The 18,588-nt window shown below is 57.5% G+C and overlaps 1 protein-coding gene across 4 annotated transcripts in view; it reads right to left on the bottom strand.

Annotated features, from left to right (window-relative positions):
- The window catches only part of ZNF710 (zinc finger protein 710), a 34,986-nt gene that overhangs the window by 10,790 nt on the left and 5,608 nt on the right, over positions 1 to 18,588 (bottom strand). Inside the window, exon 1 of one of the 4 annotated variants that reach the window (XM_075100881.1) lies at positions 4,876 to 5,179. The exons of the other annotated variants lie outside the window; for them this stretch is intronic. The gene's annotated coding sequence lies outside the window, so the exon portion shown is untranslated. Of the gene's footprint in view, positions 1 to 4,875; positions 5,180 to 18,588 lie in introns of those variants that run through there. 4 annotated transcript variants of the gene reach the window in all.

Below are 18,588 nucleotides of genomic sequence, written 5' to 3'. Positions count from 1 at the left end.
ACCCAGTGAGGGGACCCTCCCCAAAACTGAGCATGCAACCTGCCAGCACTGCCACGGAGAAGGAGATGCTGGGTGGGGGGAAATGCGTTCTGATGCCTGTGGGGACCCTGCTGTCCTCGAGCTCCAGCTGCCTCTGCCTTGGCACAGTGGCTGGGCCCTTCGTCAGCAGCTCCAGCACCCTGTGACCCCGGCCCTCGCCCGAGCATCCCCGCGGGGACCCGGAGGGAGACGGGCTGCACAGAGACAGGGGCCAGGAACGGAGGGGAGGGGGGCGGCTTCTGGCCCTCGCACCTCCAGCCCCCCGGGTGGAGCAGCCCTGCGGCATCGGGAGAGGAGATGGGGAGGAGGAGGGGGGGAGGAAGAGGATGGGGGGAGGGGGAGGAGGTTGGGGAGGAGAGGGGGAAGGGGGAACGCAGAGGCAGCGAAACAAAGCGAGGAGCGGGGGAGGGCGGCAGTGGGAGGAGGAGGAGGGGTGGGAGGAAGGATGAGGAGGAAGAAGAGGAAAAGGAGGGGGCCGCCGGATAGGCGGCTGCCGGCAGGGATGGAGCAGCCCCAGGACCCCCCTTTTCCCGGGGGGCCCGGGCTGACCGACCCTGCAGCCCATAGCCCGGGTTGTTGTCATCCTCCTCCTCCCGGGGGTCCCTGCCGGAGTGAGGCCGGGGGCAGCTGCAGGGCGCCCCTCACCCGTGGGGTGCCGGCCCAGGCTCGGCTTGCTGCTCCCATACGGAGCATCCCTGCGGGGAGCGGCGCTGCCAGGGAAAACAGCCCAACACAACGCACCCCCGCATAAACATCCCTGCCAGTTTGCCAGGACTGAAGCCATTCCCACTTCCCCGCTCCCGTCTCCCCAAGCGGTGGCGTGCCCCTCTGCTGGCGCTGAGCGCCCACCCTGCCCCAGCAGCCCCGTGTTGTGGGCTGGGTCCCCAGCGGATGCCAGCCAGGGGCTCGGGTGAGCAGTGGTTTCCCGGAAGGAGCGTGTGAGCAGCGCAGCTGCCTTTGGGGATCTGCTAGTGTAATTCTTGCTGGAACTGAGGAAGCTGAAATCAAGATCTGGGTCCCCGGGGTCTCAGCCCAGACAGGGAAGCTGGGGTCCCTCTGCTCTGCCCTGGCAAGGGGGGCCGGAGGAGGCTGGGAAGCAGGGAAGGCCTTCTGATTTGGTCTTGCATTTTATTTTCCTCCTTGCTTTGGGGCACAGTTTCTATTGCCACATACACTGGATGTTTCTGCCGGTCCAGTTACGATCTCGCTTTTCCCAAGGATTTCTCCACAGCCACTTACACAAGACAATAAACACCCACACGCCTCCTCCCACAGCAGCGCGTTGCTACCCCAGCTCCCAGCCGGGGACAGGAGGGCACCGCCGGATCCTGCTCCCCGTGGCAGGCGCCAGTAAGCGCCGTGCAAGGGCAGCACACGGCCCGGCCAGCCCCGCAGCCAGTTGGCAGCCTCCAGGATGGGAGAGGGGAGAAGGGAGAGGACCCAACTGGTCTCCAGCACTGCAGGGGTGGGGGGGTGTCAGCTGGACCCCCCAGCTCAGCTCTGGGTCTCTGCCCCCTGAGTACGAGCACCACGAGACAAGGAAGCTGAAAGAATGACACACTCGCATATGTATCAGTGCTCCTCTCGGGAATGTGCTAAGAACAACAACCCTAAACCAGAGACTTTTAGAAGAAAGTAAATGGTGGATTCCTCCTCTGGGGCACTCCAAGAAAAGGGACGAGCTCCGCTCCTCCAGGCCCTCAGTACAAAAATAAAAGCCTTGTGTTACACAAATCACTCTTTGCACGGCCCTGGTACACAAGAAGTGGAGCTTTGCTATTCAAGAGAGCGAGGCCACAACAGCTCGCAGAGCTGCTGCCGCAGCTGCACAAACACCACAGGGAGAGAAGCGGGGAATGGGACAGATGCTTTTGTTTCACTTCTCACTCTCACTTCCCTGTTCGGCCTTCTCGGGACTTGCAAAGTGGGCTAGAAATGCCGTTTCCCAACACCCTGGCAAGTAAGGTTGGGTCACGTACTTCAACTCTCCCAGGAAAGTCCCTGACACCCCTTGGGGTGCACAGCACTGCCTAAACCTCTGCTCTCCAGGGAACCACTTCCAAAATTGCTCAAAAAACCAAAGCAGCGGCCTCGGGGCTCCTCAGGTCCAGCGCCACGACTGAGCACAGACCTGCCACAGCCAGTCCCATGTGAAGCAATCGCTCCTGGGTGAAGCAAGGCGATGCAAGCCCGGGGCTGAAGCACACATTGCACCCAGACGCTGGGCAGAGGCTCGTGCAGCACCTGCATGCCTGAACCCAAAACCCAGCCAGGGATCTCAGCCTCCCGAGGGGTCCTGGAGCAATCCCAGTGCCAAGCCCTCCACAGCCCCGGCATGGCAGCAACCAGGCTGCCAGGGGAGCCAAGGGCCGGGCGCATGGCCCGCGCCCGGGCAGCGCGGCAGAGGGAGCTCACCCAGCAGTGCCTGCTCAGCCCCGACCCCCCTCAGCTGCACAAGGAGGGGCAGGGGAAGCAAAAATAAGCACAGATACATTGTCCTTCCTCCAGGTGCTGACAAAATACCACCAGCTGAGGTGTTACAAAGGCTCACCCCTCCAAGGCTGGGGACTGCACAGGGCTGCAGCACTAGGCACGCCGGGAAGACCTGCGGGCAGCAGGGCATGGACAGGAGGGGATTCTGCCGGTCTGTCCTGGCAAAGCAACAGTCCCAGCATTGCTCCAGTGCTGGAGCACCAGGCTGGGTCTCCAGGAGCTGTAAGGATGCTTTAACAAGTAAACTCCATCCCCCTGTGGAGAAAGGGACTGTCAGGAGCTTTACAACAGGCCACACTGCCTTGATAATGCCCCTAATAAATAAGGGAACTCTGGCTAGTGAGCGGGATGTGCCAGTTTCTCTGCCCGAGGGGGACATGCAGGCCGAGCAGGGAGGGTGGGCTACAGGCACACGACCCAAGAGGCAGGCTGGCAGGTTGAGGGCAAGAGGAGGAGCCAGACAAATCCCACTCTCCCCTATCATCCACCCCATAAGAGCAAACGATGCTGAACACCCCCTTGTTCTCACCCCGGTCCTGCAGCTCCTCTTCTCCTGCCTTCATGCCCACCACCCCACGCGCTCCTTCACTGGCCTCCCCCACCCGCACTCGAGCTCCTTGTGCAATCCAAGGTCTGCCTTCCTTTTCCATACCCACAAATTGAACTTTTGAGCAGCTATTAATCATTCCACAGTTTGATTTGGTGCAGAGCTCTGTGCCGTGCTGGCTGGCAGCACCCTGCTCCCGTCGGATGGGCTGAGGACACAGAGCTGTGTTGCCAACTTCTCACTGCGACCCCGTTATTTCCCCCTCCCACCATTCAGCTCTGCACCAGGCGTGAGCTGCTCGCCTTTTAAGCCCTTTCTCATCCCACCTCTCCTTGGTTGCTGGCAAACAGCTGCACCAGCAATGGCAAATTCCATCACCCCATTTTTCAAACTCACAAATTCTCAGGGAAAAAAATTCTATGCAAAAATCTGCTACTACACTGATTCCTTCAAACCTCTTCCTAGAGGCCCCCTGAGCCTTGCCAACACCCAGCAGTGATGGAGCAGCTCCAGCAAGGCACTTGTGCCTTTGTGCTCTTCTGCTCACCCGCTCGCCCCGTCCTTCCCAACCTGCCCTTCGACTGCCCGTTCTCTGGGGGCAAAGTCCGAATCTATTTTGCTACGTCCAATGCCGAGATCCATTTCTGAGGAAGAGCTGCAAGTATCACTGTGAAAAGGCACAGGCACAGCAGTGCTGCGGGCTGGGGTCCCAGCTCTGCTGCGGGCACTGCTTTTTTCTGAATATTCCTGGTTTTGCAGTATCACACCATTTCTGCACCTTCCCAGCCCCCACTGAGGGGACAGGCCCTTCTGCTGGGTCTGGGTGCTGGGGAGGGGGCCCGCTCTCCCACAGCTGTCTGCTCCATCCGTCACCTTTACACCTCTCCACCCTGACCCCCTTAAGCCCCTTTTCCAGCTAATGTTTGGTGCGTTCAGCTCATCCCTCTGTCCCACCTCTCAGATCAGAAAAACAGAAAATGAATTAAACGCATCTTACTATTGATCTCAGTAGCAACAAAAGAACCACTCCTCCCGAGCTCAAGTCTCCAGATCCTTCCCATGCCTGTACCTGGCAGATTTTCACTCAAACTCAGCCATCCCTGCCCACAAACCACAGCTGCGAACTGAGCCCAGCTCTGGGCTTAAAACCTTTAGTTCAGGTTTAGGCGCTCGTTTGCCGATGGAGACACCCACCCGCACCTCTCCCACACGTGGAGTTACACAAACTCACTTGTTGGCATCCCCCCCAAAAGCTGCTCGTACCGTGCTCCCGGTCCCCCTCACCCGCATCTCCCGGGCCGCCACCGCCACTCTCCCTTCTCTGATGCTTGTGGGAAGGACGCACCGGGGCTGGCAGCGGCGGCTCCTGTCCCTGCTCCTCTGGGGGTTGTGAAATTCGGTTTTCTTTCAGCATTTCTTGTCCCTCTCCTGGGAGGTTTTTGCCTCCGTGCAACGTCTCTTCTCCTCCTGTCTTTCTCAACACAGCTGGGAAGAGTCAGGCTCTGCCCTGGCACATCCCTGCGGTTCCTGCCCACCCCAGCCCCTGCCCACTCACTGCCTCCTCAGAGCCTCCACCAGCTCCTCACTCACCTCCCAGTCTTTAGGCACTTACAATAGTTTTTTTTTAAACATACCTTTCGCTTCCTTATGTGATTTTTACCTCTGTTTACATCTCTTGCTTCATCTTTAACCACCCAAACACCCAGCTCTTACCTGGGGCCTCTTACACCAGACAGGTCCCTTCCTGCAGCAGCGTTTTGCTCAACAGCCTCTTCATCCCCCAGTACATTTCTTACCAGATTCCAGATCTTCCAGCAACTGCACCAGACTAAGACCCCTCCGTCTCTGGACACTTTTCCCTTCACTGTTTCAACTCTCTCGGTTTCACCCGGCAGCTTCACCACCTTGCTGTCCACCGTCCCACCCAGCCCCTCCGCCAGCTGCACCTGAGCCACAGCAGACACCAACGCAGCAGCTCTGGAAATGGGACTCGGGGTAATCCTGCATCAAGCAGCCTAAAAAAGTTATGCCTGGCTCATGAAAGCCTGACCTGTGCACGCAGACGAGGTCTGCTTGCAAGATCCTTGAATTGACGGGGGGGCACAAGAGTGAAAGGAATCCCCGCTCCCACAAAGAGCCACCCTGGCTGAGGTCCCACTGAAGGTGCTCTGCAAGGAGCCGCAGCTCCTGACTACCTCGCCCAGTGCCTCCACCCTCTGCTGAGGCACCAACTATTGCAAAGGCTCTTGTTTTCTGCCAGGCTCCATTTCCTGATCAAATGCCCTTCCCCCTGCTGCTCTTTACATCAGCCCCAGAGGCAGCAGGCACAGTCACCAAACCTCACCTAGCCCTCCCTGCAGGAAAGGGAGCCTGTCCAAAATACAAAGGCTTTCTGAGATTTACCTTTCACAGCCTTCCTGAGGAGCAGCAACCCCACTCTGCCAGAGACACAGAAGCCCTCCTCACCATTAGCTGCTGCCCTGTGTTATCTCTGCTCCATCAGAGGGTAAGTGCAGGCACATGAGCGGGTGCCAGGGCCCAGCTGGTACCAGCAGCAGCTTATCTCATCTAGCTCACCTCCACGCCCATATCTGGCATTACAGGCTGTATGACAAACCCAACAGCAATCCAGGAAGACCTTTAAGACTTGTTCCCCACTGAAAGAAAACCAACAGTGCAACCTGAGCAATGCAATTAGGCTGTTCCAGGGGGGCAGGGAGCACCTCCCGCAAAGCTCCTCGGCTTTAAACCTGCGCAGCAGCAAGTCCCTGGGGGCTGCGGGAGCCCGCCCGGCGTCCCTGCACTGGCTGCCTGAGGGGTGCACGCCGCAGCTCCGGACCTGCACCTCAACTCCAATGGGCTCCCAGCCCACGGAAGGCGCCGTCAGGCCTGGGCGGCTGCTGGACCCCTTTTGCAGCAGCCCTTTGCGGGACCCCCACTGCAGAAGCCCCTTCGCGGGACCCTGTGCAGGAGCCCCTCTGCAGAACCCCCCTGCCACAGGTGCCCCAGGGGGGTGTCAGGCTGCCGCGCCGCTCTCGGTGCGTGGGACAGACACGGCGGTGGAGGCACCGTGCAAAGCTCCCGAGGCGCTGGAGTTGAGCCTGAGCGTAAATTGGGGCTAAAGGTGACTGGGTGAAGTCGGGCACGTGGGGGTGATCTTGCAGGGGGAGGAGGCGTCAAAACTTTTCAACAATTTTTAATGGAAAATGGCTGATCCACAGATCTGTAATATTTGTGAGAATACCTTTGATTTTATTTTTCTTCCTTTCTTAAAAGGAGCTTTCATTCAAATTTAATAAAGGAAATATCAGTCTTTCATCTTTTTTGTGATTTTCACATAAAGCTGCTCAAAGCACCCACAAAAATTCTAAAGAGAAAAATTGTTTTCCCTGAAAATCACAACAAATGACTGAAATTATTCATAAAACTGATCCAGAGCATTTGTCCTGTTCCAGGCCTGAGGAATTACGAGTTCATCTTGGTTTCACTAAACGCTGAGCTGGGGCAGAGCGAGGGAAGGATGCGCGGGGTCTCCCGCGCTCTGCCGGGGCCACGAGCGCAGGACGGTCTGTCCGACGCTGCGGGAAGGGCACGCTGCAGCCGGGCTCAAACACGTTCCAGCCCAAACCCCACCACCGGGGCCGGCCAAGGCCAAGAGCTGCGGGAGGCGGGGGGCACGCACCAGACCCTGGCTGCGGCACGGAGCGGCCGCCGCTGCCCAGCCCGCCCGCTCGGCCTGCAGCAGAACTGAAAACACCGCGTCTCCCCTCAAAACCGGCACCTGATGCAGATAAACTGGACTTGAAATAACGAGGCGAAGTTCTGAGATATGGGGAAGAGGAAGCGTGGTGTTGGGCTGCTGCTACCAAATAAATTCGGCATTTTGAAAGAAATCAAACCAATTCTTTAGTTTGTTCAGCCACCATCTCCACATTAGGTACTACCTAACTCAATTTTTTAAGGAAAACCTTTGTTAAAGAGTTCTCTAGAAAAAAGCAAAAACCTACTTATCGTAAGTTGATTAGAAAGCAGAACTGCTGCTTCCAGCCTCGGATACGCTTCGTGACAAGGGAGGGCGTGTATGATACCATATGTATCACGTGAAGTGGTGCTGGGTGGAGGAATTGCCGTCTTCGGGGCTTTGATTTTTAAAAAAAGAAAAGGACACAACCTACAATTTGCAGCATGATACGGATAACGTTTTTTAGTAAGATTAGGTGGGAAAACAAGTTGGGGGAAATGACAGCTTCAGGTCCATACGACAGACAGTGTCTCAGGAAAGGAGTGGCACCCGCTTTGTCAGATCACACTGAACCCTACCCCGTAGCTCTGGCGATGTTTCTTTTACTGATTCTGACCCCAACCATTATGTTAATGGGTGAGAAGTAAATATTTATGTTTGCAGCCACAAGGTTATTGGCAACATCTGGAAGGGAAAAAGGAATGTTTTTCAAATCACTGGAGATGACCATTTCTGCAGAATAAACGTGTGCAGAGCACGAAGCCGCCCGGTCCCCCCCCATTGCCAGCCCAGGGATGCGGGAGCAGCCGGCGCCTTTGGGACCTTCCCAGGAACCAGCCGAAGCCGCTGAGCACAAAACTCTCTCTGGGCTTTGAAATGACACCCGTAATGTCATGGAAGGCTTTGCAGTGCCCCGCTCACGAGCGAAACTCCACCGTTACCGCAGGGCTCTGGCAGCGGGAGCCGCCCGTGACCGCAATAAATTACACCGGGATTCATCCTGACCCGGCACTCGACTTCTGCTAGGGAACCTTCTCTCCAGGGGATGGAAATCGGCCACTGCTGTGCGGCTGCGAGGAGGGTGGCAGCGCTGGGAAGCCACCCTCCTGCGCCGGCGGGCAGGGGGATGCTCGGCTGCCCCTGCCCACCGAGCACCGGCCCCGGGCAGGCACACGTGGCGGCCGGGCTGGCAGCGGTGCAGGCGGCACTGGCCGCACTCTGGCACTGCCCTCCCCCGCCGGCACAGCGTGCACGGCGCCTCGGTGCCCGTCCTCCCCTGCGAGCAGGTCGCTGCTCTGCCCTCTTGGCCTCACTGTCACACACTGCCTTTTTTTATCTTTGAAATGCAGCAGCTGTCTCTGGAAGTGGAATATAAATATCGAGGCCAAGGCACAGGCAAGGGCTCTCCCTCCCAGGTCGGATCGTCTCCCACCTCCCGCCGGCCCTCCAGAAGACCCACGTGTCTGAGTAGGAACGGGCGCAGTGTGGCGTCCTGTTTCTGAGGAAAGCCTCCCTGCGGTGGGCAAGAAATGCTTCAGCTGATGGAAACGGAGGGTGAGAGGGGTCAGCCTGTGAGCAGCAGCAGATGCTGCAGCCGTTCACGGAGGGGCAGAGCCGTGACCCCAAATGCTGTTGTGGCTTCCCAGCAGACAGGCACCCACGCCGATCCGGGACATCCCGCTCCTGCTTCCCTTTCTGCTGAGAACCCACTTCCCTCCTCCACCAGAGACCCAGCCTCCATCCCTCTGTCGCTCCCCGCCCCCAGCATCCTCCGCTCCTCCATCCCTCCATCGCTCCCTCATTCTTCCCGTTTCCCTGGCAACGCCCATCTCGCGCCGGAGATCTGTCCCCTCTCTCCCTCTTATCTTTCTCCTTTCTCTTTCATCTATCTCCTAATCTCCCTCTTTATTCCAAACCTCTGTCCTTTGCTTCCTTTCTTTCTCTCTGCCTTTTCATCTCCTCCAATGTCTTCTCTATCTCAGGGTTACAATTGTTTGAATCTCACTTTTAAAAAATAATCTACTTCATTAACCGCCGTGCCACCAGCTCCACTCCCACTCCCCCTGCAGCCCACCCGCGTGGCTCCGGACCCCTGCCCATGCCTGAGCCCTCAGCGTGCCCCTCTGCCAGAGGACGATAAAGTTGCTGTGCTTTGGCAAGGCCCTTCCAACCTTCCTCCAAAGCCCTTCAAACAAAGGGGGAGCCGAGTTTTCCTCTCACACGACAAGCTGTGCAGGATCGGGCAACCAGATGCCCCCCTGCGCTGCCTGCGGGGCTCGCCTGCCCGCGCTTTGCCGTCAGGGCGGCGGTGCCGGGAGTCCCCGCTTCGCTGTATTTTCCGTGCACACAGTATTCCCCCAGAACTGCTGTTGTAGCCAGAGAGGAGCAGCCCCGGACACCCACCCACGCTCTTGGCCTCGCCTTCCACAGCAGGACCCGGCTGCGGGCACCGGGTGAAGCCTCACCAGCCGGTCTGGAGCCCCATCCTCCAGCCCCTCTCTAACGCAGCCAATGTGAAAGCCGGTGCCTCCAGTCCAACGCCTCTTCCTGTGTCTTGGATCAGCCCTCAACTTCTACTTCATTTCAAAGCAACCAAGGGAGACTAAAATTAATGGCAAAAGATGCTTTCTGAAAATCAGAGTCCCAGCTGAATCGGTTTGGCCATAGGGGTGATGGATGGACATGAGCCGCCTGGGGAGGATGGGCTCTGCCGGGGTCTGGGGGATGGAAGGAAGGAGTGGGGGAGGCCTGGGTCTGACTCGGCAGCACAGGGTCACTGCCAGGGGACCCCGATCCGTGGTACACAGTGCAGTGAGGAGCCCGTTGGAGCAGGTTCATTTCCCTGCACCAGGGAAGTCTCCTTAGAAAACTGCTGTGCACAGTCAGACCGAGCCAAAGCAAACGCTGGAGCCAGCGCTCCGCTTCTGCCAAGGGATCACGAAACCTTTGTTCCTTGAGCAGCCAAACCCCCACCAAACCCTGCTGATGGTCAACGTGCAGATCAGCGCGTGGGCTGGGAGCACCAGGGGAGGGGGATTCACATCACCCCCCCCCCCCCGATGCCTTCCTTGAGGAACTCCTGTCGCTTTCCTACATCGCACAACAGCATCTCTTCTTTAGAAGACCAGACAGATCAAGCTTTAAGCCTGATTTATCAGTCCTTCTCAAAGCAAGACAATGGAGCTGCCAGGAGCACTGTGATGGTGAGCTGCTGGTGGCACCCAAGCTGAGTCTGGGGAGCGGCAGCTCGGGGACCAGCCTTGTCCTGCTGAGCGAGGACGTTTCCCTTAGACCTGACTGGAATCGCTGTGGCCTTACGGACACGTACGAGACCCCTCCTGCTCTTCTGCTGTGGAAGGACCCTAACCCACGGAACGCCGGCACCCTGAAGCCCTGCGTCCACCAGACCGGAGCACAGCGACTCTCCATGGCCAATGGCCACCCCATGCCCCGGGGACCTGGCACTGCTCCCCGGCACAGCGCTCTGGCATGTCCCACGCGTTCCCATGGGCTACTTGTGCAAGCACAACGTTCCCCCTTCCAAATTACGCAAACGTGGCCTCTCCGTCCGCGTCCACCTCCCTCCTCCCCAACGCGGCGTGGGGACGTGCGCCACAGCAGAGAGCTCTCAGATCTTGCTCTCGGAGCTTGTTGTCATCTCATGTCTTAAAATGCTGCCGATCACTCACACAGGAGCACCAGCAACAGAAATAGTGATTAAACACAAGTAATTGGTGGTGTAGGTGCGGGGTGAGCCGTGGTCAGGGGCGAGCCTGGCTGGAGAGGGCTGCTCCTGCCTGAACCCCCTCTCGCGGCATAAGCACCCACACCCCGGCCAAAGCAGCACCGACCCACAGACCTCCCCACGCTTTACGGGGCTCTGGGCGTTTGTCAGCGGTTTGGGACCGATGGTTTGTGGCGCGGCGAGGAGCAGGGAGAAATCCCACCCCGGCCAGCCCTGCTGCCGTCCCAGCCTCGCTTCAAAGGCTCTGCACAGAAACCTCGCTCTCCCTTGGAAAACAATTTTTGCTTTTAAGTGAAATAAACAGGGAAAGAAAGACTTTCAAGTTCCTCCTTGCTGCAACGACTTCTCTTCGACATACTCCCTTTCCTCTCCGAAAATAGAAGAGCTATTCAAAAAAGATGCAAGAAGAAAAAAGGAACTGAATAGAGGAAAGAGGAAAGAAAAAATGGAGCCCCAAGGGGGTGGAGAAAAACAGAATGAAAAGACAGCAAAAGTAAAGAAAAGGGATGAAAAATAAAGGAGGGGGAAGAGAGAGACAGACAGAGAAGCTTTGAAAAGAAAGAATGCTCCCAGCCTGAATACAGTGTGCATGAAAAAAAGAGCGCTTGAAAAGAAACAGCCAGATGAAATGACCTCTCATTCACAGCCTGTGCCAATCACCACCACAATGTAAATCCTTTCTTCTTTTCTGCATTCTCTCTCTTTCCAGCGGGGGCAGAGGGAAGAGGAAGAAAGGGGAGTTAATTCTCAGCATAGCAGAAAATAAATCTGCTCCTTGCTAACTCCCTGAAAGAGATGCCGAGCTACTTTTAAAAATACCTCTCCCAGTAATCACACATGCAGATATGTAAAAAAAGTAAAAGAAATTCTGCACCGAGTGGCTCTGGGCAGGCCTGTCCTCACCACCAGGCCTCCTAGATGAAAAGCCACCACACCGTCCCCAGGAAAAACTGCGGAGCAAACACCCAGAGAAAACAAATCTGTGGAAACAAGTGTGGCCATGAAAAGCAACGGGCGCCAGAGATTTAGGTCAAACCCCAGACCTTGCAAAGAAAGATGAGGGATGCTTGTGACAGATGCAAAAGCGGGGGCCTGACTCTGGGCCAGGCGCTGCGGGAGCGGGGAGGCGAGGGGTGGGCCAGTGCCCGGTGCAGCCCCCCTCGCCCTGCAAACCCCAAACCCCTCCGCAAAGCAACAACAGACACCCCTGCCAGGAGAGGCCTGACGGGGCTTTTACTGCAGGTCTGCAAACCCCAGCACCGTCCCGTTGTGTTCAGCATCTTCAGCAGAGGTCGGGGGTTAACAGACCCTCACATGTGAAGATGAACCAAAAAGCACAGTAAGGAGAGAGGCATTGTAACATGGGACAAAGGGAGAGTAAAAATGCAGGGGGAAGAAAATGCTGAAGACGGAGCCCACCAGGACAGCAGGGTCCCCCAGGGACAGAGGGGAACCGAGCAAGTGGCAACAGGCAGCCCAGGTTCCTGCAGGCAGCAAGCTAGACCTGGAACTGCAACGCTGCCTGGCAGCAACGCAGACCCAGGCTGCGGGTGAGAGTCCACAGCGGGCGCAGGACGACGGCCCTGCGCGGGAGCCTGTGCAGCAGCTGCTCAGCATCGCTCCTGCTCAGCATCCCCCGGTGCCAGGGGTTAATCGTAAACTGCGGGGACCTCAAAGCAGAGCAATAAAAGTGGCTGGAGGTCAGAGGAACTAACACGCAAGTAGGAGCTCAAGCACCTCTGTGTGTATAACCCGGCGGACCGGCTGTAAAAGGGAAAACCAACCAAAATGTTATAAACGTGACCTGTGTGCCACCCCAAGAGGAACAGAGGGCACACCCTGCAGCAGGAAGACAGTCTCATTTTTGAGATTGTTGCTGTCCTTATCTTTGGAAACAATTTTAATATGTTATATTCCCCACGTGGAGCTTGCCCACACAGGCAGTGCCGCCTGCGGGATGGCAGCTCTTGGGCCCGGTTGCCCCCTGCCCGCCCGGGCTCCGTCCTGCGCTGGGCTGTGAGAATGGGGAAATGGGGACCCAGGCACTGCTCGGATCCATTCACGGCAGCCAGAAATCTCCAACCAGAGCTAAAGGCCAGGAGGAAGGTGAACGCTCCAGCTGGCACGTGATTTTGCTATTAAGTTCACTCTTCACAGGTACTGAAGAGTGGCCAGGAAACGCTCCCCCGACCCCCTGTGCCTGGGCAGACATTACCCCCTCACTGTGGTGCGGGGAAGGGGGAGCGGGCGACCGACGGCCCCGGGGACAGCACGGACAGGAACCTCAGCACAACGGCCAGTGCGGTCATGCCAAACTCTCCTCTGCTTCTCAGACTCCTGGTGTTCGAGACAAGGGGTCCCAGAGCCCCGCCAGCGCTGGAGCCTCCTCCCCTGCCCCGGCGGCTGCCCGCTCCCCGCAGGGACGCTGCGCCCACTGCGGCCGGGCATCGGCTGAACTGCGGCACAAGGATGGACACCGGCGGGGCAGCAGCGCCGGCAGCTGCGCCACGCGCCCCTGGGAGCCGGGGCTGCTTCTTACGGCGACGCTCACCGCATCACTGTCACCTCTGCTGGGCCAGGTAATATGAAAATTATAGCCAAGAGGGTCTAATTTGAGGGTGTTTGTTAATTAATACTCGACCAAATAATCTTTCACATGCAAAACTTGTCAGAGCTTCCGAAACCCACTGTTATTGGTGAGCGGAGCCAGGTCCTGCTGCCGGCACAGAGGCTGCTCTGAGGAGTCCGAGGAGCTACTGGTGAGGGGACACATCACCCTGGGTCTCCTCCGTGAACTTCAGATTTTCAGGCTGCTTTGCTTTGGAGAAAACTGCTACCAACTGTGCCGGCCCCACGAGCCAGCAGCCGTCGCGGCGTCCCTGAGCACGCCACCAACAACTCTGTCTGATCTCAGTGGAGGGAAAACATCCTCGATAAGCCTTTGCGAGGCAAAGTATGGCCAAAACATCACGGAGGAACGCAGGACCTCCCAGCTCAATGTCTCAAGGAATTACCTACCAACACACGAAATCTCCCCTGCAGAACTCACAGGTGACAGTGGGGTAGAAATGTTAATAACACTTTGAGTACACTTTTCTGTAGCCCACAGGTGAAAGGAGGAGGGAGAATCGCAGCTTTTCGGCAGCAGGGCGGTAAGGGGTGGGGGCCCAGGACCTCTGGGAACGTCCCACTTCTGATTTCTCCGATAACAGCGTTACTGGACGTGTTGTGCCCTTTTAGGAGCAAAACCGACGGCTCAGCTGCAATCACCACATTACTTTCAGATCCACAAGGTGAAAAATGTTTCAGATCCTTTTCTGAGCAGCTGAGCAGTTCAGAAAGAGGAGTGTTTGGAAAGTGTGGCTCAGGATGGATGGAGCAGGGGGCACCCAACGAAGGGTCCCTGCCGGTGGCAGTTTATGCAATCTCAGCCCAGGACTGACCCAAGGAAGCGATCGTGCTAAGTCAGATATGGAAAATACGCTATCCCCCGGCAGTGGTCGCCAGGCAGGGTGAAGGACAGCCGCAGGCATCTGGGGGGGATCTGCTGATGGGGCATACGCAACATGGTCGATTTGTGGGACAGGGAAATGGCCATGCAGCCCGGGGCACACGGGCTGATCTGCCCAGCTCCAGGGCATTCCCTGCTCTGCCCCGTACCACCTCGGGAGAGGCCCCGGCGTGGGCCGCAAGGGTGTGGGCAGCGTGCCCTGCTCCGGTGTCGCGGGGTGTCTGCACCCTCCAGCCATGGGCGCCTCGTCCCCGCCAGGGTTTAGGGGATGAACCAAAGCCAGCTGTCTCCGCTCTCCTCCCCTGTTCCTGATGCTAAGCCACAGGAACCCAGAGCCTTTGCTGGGGCTTCGTGCAGGCTGTGGGTGCTGCTCCCCCTGCCTGGTCCCTGAGATGCCTCTCTGGACTGCCCAATCCTCCTCTGAATTGCTCCGCAGGGTGCAAACCCTGGGGGAAGAGGGGAGTTACACGGATGAAGGGCACCCACAGAGTGCTGCCCCCCAACCCCGCTGGCCTCAGCGCCCACCCAGCAGCTGTGGCTCTGGGGTCCCTCACCGCAGAGGGTCTCCAGTGACACCCAAATGGAAACTCGGGGCGAGAAGTGACCAGGAGTCAGAGACAGATGGCCATGGGGCTTGGGTTGAGATCCTTCCCCAGCCCTGGGGCGCCCAGCTCCATCCCCGCTGCTGGGACCCGCCACTGCACAGCCACCCGCGGGGGACAGCGAGGACGCGGTGACAAACAACAGCCACAGCGTGGCTGCCCGCCGGCTGCCAGCATCGAGGGCTTCAGTAGCCAAAACCTCGTCCTGGCAAACAGGGCCACGGTGGCCAGCGATGCCCTGCTCCGTCCCGCTGGTACCCGGCAGCACGGCGTCCTCGGCCATAGCGAGACCGCTCCTGCCCCTGACTGCACCTACGTGCGTTAGGGGTTCAGTTGGGAATACGGCTAACACCCCGCATTGCTTTTGTTTTCCCAAACAGGTTTCCAAGCACCGGTGCACGCACACTGGCCCCTTCCGCAGCCCACCCTCTGTACGACCCGCCGCGGGCCAGGGACGGCGGTCTGTCCCGAACCCCCCAGCCCCGAGCAGCGGGAACACAAAGAGCCTGTTTCAAAATACCAAACCTGTCATTAAAGGGAAAAATCCTCCAACATGGAGCCTAATGTGACACAGATGAAAAGTCTGAAACAGTGACAGGTAAAATTCAAGCCAGTGAAGTCAGTGTGACTGATATGGAAAATGCCTCTTCAAGACAGGAGGCACAGCTTCCGCCCTAACGAAGGATAATGAATGTACGGCAGCTACAGGATGGGTGCTTCAGAAAATAAAGGCTGTATATGTAATTTCAGACTATTTGAGAGTCTGTGAGAGAGTGAAGTTTGGGGATTTTAAATTGTTTTTTTTCAAGCCGAGCTACTTTTCATTCCGCTTCAGTGAGGAACCTGTGGGGTGGTCTCTGCAGAAAGGCTCGCTGCATAAGGAGCTCCACATCTGCTGTCCTGCACATTTCTGGTGACTTCAGGGGAGCAGAAACTTAGGTTTTCAAATCTGAGCCCTGAAATGCATCAGATGGGAGCGCCTGCAATCAGAGGGAACACGGACCGCAGCGACAGCTCTGCTCTCCTGGAGCTCCAGAGGACGCGCCCCGCAGCCGGGTACGTGGGCGCTGGGTGCAGCTGCCCGCATGTCCTCGCCGAGGACGGTGTGCGTGGCCCATGCGATTGGATTTACGCGCTTGCCACCGGCTGCCTACAAGCCGTAAAAGCATTGGCCTTTCTGCACGGCACATGTCTTTTAAAACCACGGCAGCCAGAGGACCATGGGGGAAGGAAAGGCTCTTGCTGGTCTGGATGAGCGTTGCATTGACTGAATACTTCTGTAGGGTTTACGTGGCCCAGTTACATGGAAATTTCTGCTTATTGCACTTATGCTTTTGTGTATGTTATATCATGAGAGTTAATCCAGTACTCCTAACTCTGAGTGGAAGCTGAGATTTTACACAAGACTGCATATTTATTTATTTTTTAAAATGGAGTTCAAAAGAGAGTTTGGCCCCGCTGCCCGGAGCACGTCACGCCGACCGGACCGTCGGGCACGGACGCAGCCTCGCACGCCCAGAGCTTGCCCCGTGCGATGCCAGGGCCCAGCAGCTCGCAGCCGTTCCACTCCTGAAACCGGAGCAGGTGTCGGGCAAACGTGGGCAGGGAGCAGCTGCGGGCGGGGTGGGGACGGAGCACCCTCCCGCGTGGTGGGCTCAGAAAGAGCTCGCCCGCTGGTGTAAGGGAAGATGCAGCGGACAGGCACTGGCCGTTACTGAGGGGGGTGGGGATGTCTGTACTTTTTACTCATCTTAATAAATATTTTATAATGTATCTACAAGGCTGGTTTTGTCTACAGGCATTTTGCCTTTGCTTTGGCAGCACCAAAGGCTGGCTCGCACTTGGGTCTCTCGGAACCACCCCAGTGCCCATTTTCATCACAATCTGCATAATTGCTCTGTTTTGCACTCTTTCTTCTTACAGCAAGAAAGTCCTATAAATATAAAGAATATTCAGCTGTTGAAATAATTTGCTTATATGTGTCCCTTGTTGATAATCATAAAATGAAACCAAACCACTCAAGCCCCCATAAATCAAGGCATGCTCTCTGCAGACGAGTTCTGCAATTACGCTGATGGGCTTCACAAGCACGTGCTGAACAGCCAAGGCATAAAACCGGGAAGGATGAGAAGAAATTAAGCAAAAGGGCTTGGCACCATGGATGGAAAAGGTTCTTTTGGTCCTGCCTACAGTTCTGTCTCCTAGAAAGGCATTTTTCTCTGGAGGGCACCTGTGCCTAGAAACCCAGGCCTCGGGTCTGCAGCTCCTCTCAACAGCGGCAGAAGCCTGCAATGAGCTGGTCTGCCCGCGGCAGCCACGGGGACTCATGAGTGAGGGTCAAGGGGTGAGCCTCTTGCACGGTGCGTGCAAAATAGCCACGGAGAATATCTACCAACATCTCCGGAGCAAAGCCTAGGGGCAAGCCAAGGAGGGCATGTCAATCTGTGCCTGAAAATGGTAACTCTCAAAAAACCCCAAAGAATGCAATTGGCACAGAGTAAGGAGGGATATAAAAGCTTGGCTTTTATGATGTCCCCATTTCAGATGGCTGAGGGGGTCAGCAATCGAGAGCAGAAAGTCCTATGCAAGCAAGGAGAGCCTCACCATCCCCGTGGATGCGTGTCCTGGCTGGGGACGGGAGCCAGCTCCCCAGAATACCTGCCCGCGCAACAGCAACTCTTGCTGAAAGCAGCCGCCCGCCGGGCCAGTCCTGCACATCTCTGACCTGCCCAGCCACGCTCAGCATCTCCCCAGCAAGGCGCAGGGTGAGCACGGCCGAGCTGCCGTGGCCGGGCACCCGCCTGCCTCCTCCTCCGGCTCTGCTCCGCACCGGTGGGCACCTTACAGCTGAAATCTACGCTCAGGCTGTCCCAGGCATTAAAACTGGAGCCGTGGTCGGTGCTGGGGGAGCAGCGGCAGAGCTGGGGTGGGGGCGTGATGCCAGTGTGACGGCAAGGTGTGGTGGCAGACAGAAACCCAGCAAGGGGAGAGAGAAAGTGCTGATGTGGCGGCAGGTCGGAGGGCTGCACCCATCGCCTCTTGCTGGGAGGGAGAACGGCGTTAAACAAAGGCCTCCCCAGGGGAAAACATCCCGACACCGTCCCCCAGCTCGCGCCTTTATTTCCAGTCCTGGCAGTGCTGAGCCCGCAGGAACTGAGACACCCCCTGACCCAGAGTTTACCACCCCCTGGCCGGGGGCTGCTCTGGAGCCCTGCCTGGCTGCCCCAGCAAGAGGAGGCACGGGCTGACCCCGCCGAAAGGGCCCCAAAACAGCGGCCTTGGAGGGGTGCGTGAGAACCGACCGAGGGTGAAGACGGGAAAACCAACCAGGGAGCTCTTAAAGAATTATAAATTTGAAAGAAAAAGCAGGGAAAGGATGGAGAGCTCGTTAAACCCAGATGAATACAGAGGAGCGAGGTGTCAGGAGAAAGGGCAGAGAGGGGAGGAATGACCCAGCACCACAGAGCACGGACACGAAACAACGCTGCTACTGAGAAACAGGAAAGATAAATTTAGAGGCAGCCAGCGAGCACTCTTCCTCCTGCAGCTCTGCCCGTCCTTCCTCCCCCTCCTCTCCCTCGCTGGGCCACCCATGACCATGGTGTGGCTTCCAGCCCAGTGTGGCTTCTGCCTGCCAGCGGCAAAGCCCGACTCTCCCCCCAGCCCGGCGGTCCCGGCCGTACCCGGGAACAAACCCAGCCCTGCTGCGGTGCCGGCGGTGGGAAAGAGCAGCACCTCGTCGGGGAGGGTGTTGAAGGCTTCAGATGGACAGTGGCAGCAAGCGCTAAAGATCTCATTTCTGCACCAACGGTTTCTGGCCTCAGCCTGCAACCCCCACGAAATTCCCCTTTTTAACTACAGCGGCTCCCACACAGCCCAGCAAAGCGCATCTGGGCGCACAATGGTGAT

This window comes from Phalacrocorax aristotelis, chromosome 7 (assembly GCF_949628215.1).
Source record: "Phalacrocorax aristotelis chromosome 7, bGulAri2.1, whole genome shotgun sequence".
Classification (NCBI taxonomy): domain Eukaryota; kingdom Metazoa; phylum Chordata; class Aves; order Suliformes; family Phalacrocoracidae; genus Phalacrocorax; species Phalacrocorax aristotelis.
This window is presented reverse-complemented; position numbering and strand designations above follow the sequence as displayed.